The following is a 6,000-nucleotide window of genomic DNA, read 5'->3' on the forward strand; positions in this document are numbered from 1 at the left end:
ACATTCGGCACAATGTTACAAGTGGCTCACAAATGCACATTTATTTTTGTCCCAGCTTTTCCAGGAACAGCGGGTGCAGATCATCAGCCATCTGGATGGAATGGAAGTGGACCTCGCAGGAGATGGGCTTTGCGACTCCCCCGGCTACAGCGCCAAGTACTGCACGTACAACGTTGTTATCATTCAGACTGACCATATTCTACAATGGGAAAAGGTAAGAATAGGAGAGGTAAGGCAATGCTGCGATATGAAAATTGGCAAGCTGCAATTCATATTAACTGTGTGAAGTCAGCCGCAGTGCCCAATAGTGCGAGCAGGGGGCCTGGCCTCAACTTAACGAGTCTCAGTGCAGTCTTTAACAAAAGGCGACAATTTCTGCATATTATTAGGAGAAATTATTTTCAGCCTCACCAAGAGTGCCCTTGGCAAGTGCTGCTTGCATGTCTATACATAAAAAGAATCAAATTAATCATTATATAATACAAACAATTGAATTACAAAATGTTTTATCGTTGCAAACCATTGGTGAAGAGGTACATTTGCTGACATATATTATTATGTAATGAGTTTTTAATTTCATCTACAGACCACCACCCAGCTATCTGGACATATTGCAAGAGCAGCAAATCGCCCATACAGCACTACTTTGATGCTTGGTGCATTACTAAAGATGCATGCAGTTGCTTGCTTTAATAATTAGGGCGAATACATGGTAATAACAATATTCTATACTGCATTTAAAAAGTTGGAAGCTGTGAGCAGGTCAAAGGGCTGTGAAGCAATAGAACCATGGATCCAGACAATCACAAGTCTATGTTGCTGCCCTGGGCCAGGGTAATGGTGACCTGATCATCAGCATGTAGCAGCCTGTTGAACCACATATGCGATAAGCGTGACGGCCATGATAGACCATACATCAAATGCCTGCATTAGCTCCTTGCAAACAGGCAATGGATGAGCAGAGGTAATCTGTTTTGCATAGTTTTATTTTTGTAAAGTTTTCACTTTGATGTTGTTTGGAAGGTGCACGGCTCACACTTGTGGCATTTGTCAACCAATGATAAATTTAGGAGATAGGTAATGCAAATAGAACTTCACAGAAAAAACTTTGTATACATTCGCACATAACAGGAAGTTCACATATGACATAGCTGAGAAAGAAACCCCTAATAAAGTGAAGAAACAGAATAATGTAAATGTGAGTGCTGAGACTGCAAGATATTTTAATACTGAGGCAGCTTGGTTATACATGCTAGTATGGAACACAAATACAATGGGATTTTCCATACTGTCCTATACTGACAATTTTAAAGAAGACAAAGTGTAGCATGTTTGCTCGACAACATCTCTTAGATTTCTTTTCACCGTAATATAGTAGTACAAGACCTGGGGTGTTTTTAAGAATATGATGCTAAAACTGTTTTCAGCTGCAATGAAGCAGCTGTAAGCAGGTTCAGCATCTACGATTGACTAGAACACACACCAACACTGCAACTCATCAGCCAAATATTTATATATATATATTTTATGTATATATTTTTAACAGATTCATGTGCTTTCAAGAAGCTGAACTCCATTCTGAAGAACTCCCAGTTTTTGATTGACACTCGACAACTGTCTCCCAAAGCCCAAACATCTTCCCTTGAATCTTTTCACAACTTTGTCATCAAGTTTGCTCCCAAATCAATTGCATACTCGGATGGTGGGATGCAAGTAAGGTTTGTTGAATGAAAGAGAAGACCAAGACATTATTTTTCCCTCTAATGTGACTATGTAGTCCAACTTTTCTGCATGGCATGTGCAAACAATAAGTCCTTGCATGAAGCTTTTAATGTATGTACATAATATTGTCATTATAAAAGGAACAGAGACCATAGGAAATTGAACACAGTGCGAAAAAGAAGACCAGAAGTTCATATCATTTGCTCCATTTCCTTTTGCTCCTTTTGATTCTTCAACTTGCTAAGCAGCCCATTGGAACTTGCAACTAAGCAGATTGCTTTTAGTTCGTGCTATGGAATAGCCCTGGAGGGCTGAAAAATTGCTTTGTGACCAATTTCAAGCACCTCAAAACAGTCATTCTCATGGTCTAGTGCTGAGGTTAAGAGAAAAAAAGTTCAAAGGTTTTTTTTTTTTTGTTTTTATTTTTAATGTGAGGAGGGGGAAGCTGCTGTGTTACTGGACGCATTTGGCGCCTTCTTTTTATGGAAGTTGGGCTTGACTTCAGTCTCCTTAGTGCAGTGCTTGATCTGGAGCTCTCATGTTATCAGGCTAGGTAAAATGAGACCCTACAATTGCGATTCACAGGAGTCGACCCTGACATCTGCCAAAAAAAGTGCCCTCCACGTAACTCAATCCCAACTTCTGCATAAAGTAGGCACTCAATGCACCTTATGAGCCAGCTGCCACAATCCTTCCGTCCTGATAGTAAATACACTGCTGTAAAATTAGCTGAACTTATCTTGTGTCTTTCTTTTCGAAAGTTGGAACACTTCCATGTCAAAGGTAGTTATCATACATTTGGAGGAGACTGCAGTGCACACTTCTGACATTCAAGGATGCTTCATATAATATGGTAAAAACATATTTGGTAGAATGGTAGCACTAGCCATTCTGTAATCCCCTTCCATGGAAAAAGTGAGACAGGAGGCTATAGACATACTGCACAGGCCACCAAGGGTCCTCATTGAAAGTCATTGCTGTTATATTAGAATAGGCAGATGCGATGAGATAAAGAACAGTGCACCAGGAATACATACAGACAAAAATGACATGAGCTGAGACACTGCAATGACACAAAGTTGAGGGCGAGCATGGAGGGCTGGCTGGAAAAACACCTTGTCTCTCTTTTGTGCTCCTCATCTTAGTGCAGTCCGAAGACAAAGGTAGTTTTTAAAGAACTGGAAGTTATCAGCGCAAGTTTCCGACCCCTCTAGAACCATCTCGAACGTCCCGAAGCTAATGTATTGAAACTGAAAGAATGCTCAAGGTTCACTTGATCACTTGGACTAATGATGATCGCTAGAATACCACAGCAGGGAGAACACGGGTGATCCACGATATGAAGTTGTATATAGCCCATGTCATACATTAATTTTTCTGCTTGCAGATCATTGCATCACATTTTTAATTTGATATAAAGGCGCTGGATATAGAAGCTAAAATAGAAGCAATCTCTGCTGCAGTGATTTGAATATAATGCATAATGGTTTCTTATAGTAGCCTCTACTTGGTATAATTTTGCTAGTAGACAACAAGAAACACATTTTTTTCCAAAGTATGAGAAATTCATTCATATTTACCTTCTTTTTAGGTCACATCTGGCTGTTATTCACTTCAATGAAAATTCTTCTAAGCTCCAGGCACAGAAAAAGAAAGGAGAGGACGGCTGGAAAGTGAAAATGGCAAAATCAAGAAAAGGACATTTCAGTGCCGCTTCAGTGAAAATGGAGCATACTTTTTGTAAGTTAAAACTTTGTTTTACTTATGTTATTACACAAAAAGCTAAGTTAACTGTTGTAATCACGATGGCTATTTCGCGCAGCGTACGTCCAGAGGCTCCTCCAGGATGCGGTGAAACGGTCTCGGGGCTCTTCACACAGAGACACAGCTGCAAGCAAGCTTCAGAGTGCCACCTTATGACTGATGCCTATGAAAGACCGTCAAAAGAAGTAATTGCTGCACACAGGCACAGATTTGTGCTTCATCATGACTATTCAATTGCACAGCACAACTGTCAGTATACTTAACCCAAATGCTCAACAGACTGGCATCAGCGAGGCACAGCATTGGCCGCTGGAGCCAAAACAATTGTTTCAATATGTTTGCTGCAACTAACAATAACTGGAGCGCAGTTTCATATGACTTTTTTTGTCGTAGTGAGTGCAGTCTTGTACCCATGTCTATGTGTTTCGCTTCTGGCTGCGGCCAAGCAAACGTGCACACAAAGCATGTTGCTGTTTGCTTATCGCGGCAACTCCACATGGTGTGCGACCGCTCGCAGGCCCTTCAAGTATTGCATCAAAGCTGCCACTTGAAACAAAAAGTAGGAAAGACAGAGCAACTGTGGGTTCAGGGTGTGTGTAAAGCTAGAGAGCGAATAATTATGCCGATCAGAGTTGTTCAGCTTCTTGAGGTCAAGCTGGAAGTAAATGGAAGTAATTAAAGTGAGCCGACTTCACAAGTGACCATGTCACATCTCTCTTTTCACAGGCTCGCTGTTCCGCATCCGTTAAGGTCCACAGTTTACAAGACAACAGTGTAATTGCGCTTATTATTATTATGTGGGCGATATATTAATGTGTTCTTAGCGATAATTTATACTGCTGAGCGACTAAGAAAGCACAACGCTTCGCTGCGGAGAGGTGTTTTTTTTTTTTTTTTAATAACGTCAATTGTTTACCCTCAGAACATAATGGAATATGCTCTAGGACTTATCTAGAGAAATTCTGTAGGCCTTCTCTAGAAATAAAGTTGTTTTCTTTGTTTCTTCGGTGCCTCCTCATCACTGCACGTCATGGTAAGGGGCAGATACAGCATGCGAATGCTAATACGTGTTTACCGCGGCGTCTTGTATCTCACCGGCCTAACCGCTCAGTAGTTTGTGGTGAAACTGCACACGGAGCTTTGATATTGCGGTAACTTTTATTTACTCGCAGTAAGTTAGGTAAGGATGCTTAATTCGCTGCTGCTGCGTACAATGCGAACCCGCAATCTGCGCCAGTATCGGGGGCCGAAAGCTGCCAACGCCGGCACATGATACCACGGGTTCGCGCATCGCACACGGCCAAGCCAGGTAGGTACAGTTGCCTTAGCTAATTTACTATAAGGCAAAAGTTTATAATCTACAAACTTACTACGAGAAAAAATGCAACCTCCGTGAGTAGTTTCACGCAATCAAGTCAACGGTTAAGACGGTAGGATTTTAATAGCCGCCACAGTAATGATGCATCACAACAATGACTAACTCATTGCACCTGTGAAACCGTCGCTTATCTATGCGCTATGTTCAAGCTAGTAAACACATTACTTACCAGCGTATGCTGTCGCCTTGACTTGATCCGAGGTGCGTATTTTGGTTTGGTGGACACAGGAACGGAGCAGCGGTTGCCTCCGAAATTTTGCTGCACTACGTAAGGCGCAGTGGATTGGAGCCCGACATTTAAAGCACCGACTTAATGCTGTAAACCTGTAAGCCGACTTCGAAGTTCATTTCGCATGGGCGACACAAGAAACGAGAACATTAACAAGCGGAAAATGCCCCGCAAGTACACTGCACGGAACTGAAACGAGATCGCCGCTCGCGACCGCGCCGCGATTGCCGTGGTGCCTGCGTGAAGGGCAAAAAGATGCGCGCGTGCGCGCGCGAGACCGGAAGTGCAGGAAAAAAAAGCTTTGAAAAAATGTTTCTGTCTACAAAACATCCTAATTTTCTTTCCTGATAGTTAAAAGTTAAGCGTATTTCGATTTTTCTGGCATAAGCGATAGTTTAATGGCTGTGTGACGTCGCAAAGAAGCAGACCAATAGTCATTCGAAAACGCATGCACGTAGCAGCGTTGCACAGAGGAGAAGGAGGACTGGCAAAAGTCGAAGGAAAGAACGCGCCAACTTTCGAATGGGATTGTGGGACCTGCACTGCGCGTAGACGTGTATTATTGCGTTCAAATGTGTATCGCAGCATAATCTAGCGACTGAGATAGTTTGTGAGGAGTGCTCGGGAGGTGTTTGTGGGCCCCTTTAATAACGTCTTCTAGAAAATCAACCACCTATACGTCGCTACCATACCTAGCCACCAAGGCAAGGGAAACCAGGAATACTGGTTTAACAAGATTTGTAGGCGCTTGAAAAATGGCGCTAATCTCTCATTTCAGAAAGGTAGCGAGTTCGTCAGATCCCGACATTATGACAAACGTAGTAACAATTTTGGCACTACAACAATGCGCCAACACCGTTGTTCTCTTTAACGGCCATGCAAGAAAGGTAAATAACGATGCTGCTAC

At 42.3% G+C, this 6,000-nt stretch overlaps 1 long non-coding RNA gene across 2 annotated transcripts; it reads right to left on the reverse strand.

Moving 5' to 3' along the window:
* Positions 1 to 93: 93 nt before the first annotated feature.
* Positions 94 to 5,235, reverse strand: LOC146183999 (uncharacterized). Of its 2 annotated transcripts, none has more exons than XR_014708537.1 (3): positions 5,034 to 5,235; positions 3,303 to 3,388; positions 94 to 159 (listed from the first exon to the last, which is right to left on the reverse strand). It is a non-coding gene; the product is annotated as an uncharacterized LOC146183999 (long non-coding RNA). The 2 variants fall into 2 exon arrangements; XR_014708536.1 differs by having other exon boundaries at positions 102 to 199.
* Positions 5,236 to 6,000: the final 765 nt, after the last annotated feature.

This window comes from Amblyomma maculatum, chromosome 7 (genome assembly GCF_055883805.1).
Source record: "Amblyomma maculatum isolate TAMU_Amacu chromosome 7, ASM5588380v1, whole genome shotgun sequence".
In the NCBI taxonomy this organism is placed as follows: Eukaryota; Metazoa; Arthropoda; class Arachnida; order Ixodida; family Ixodidae; genus Amblyomma; species Amblyomma maculatum.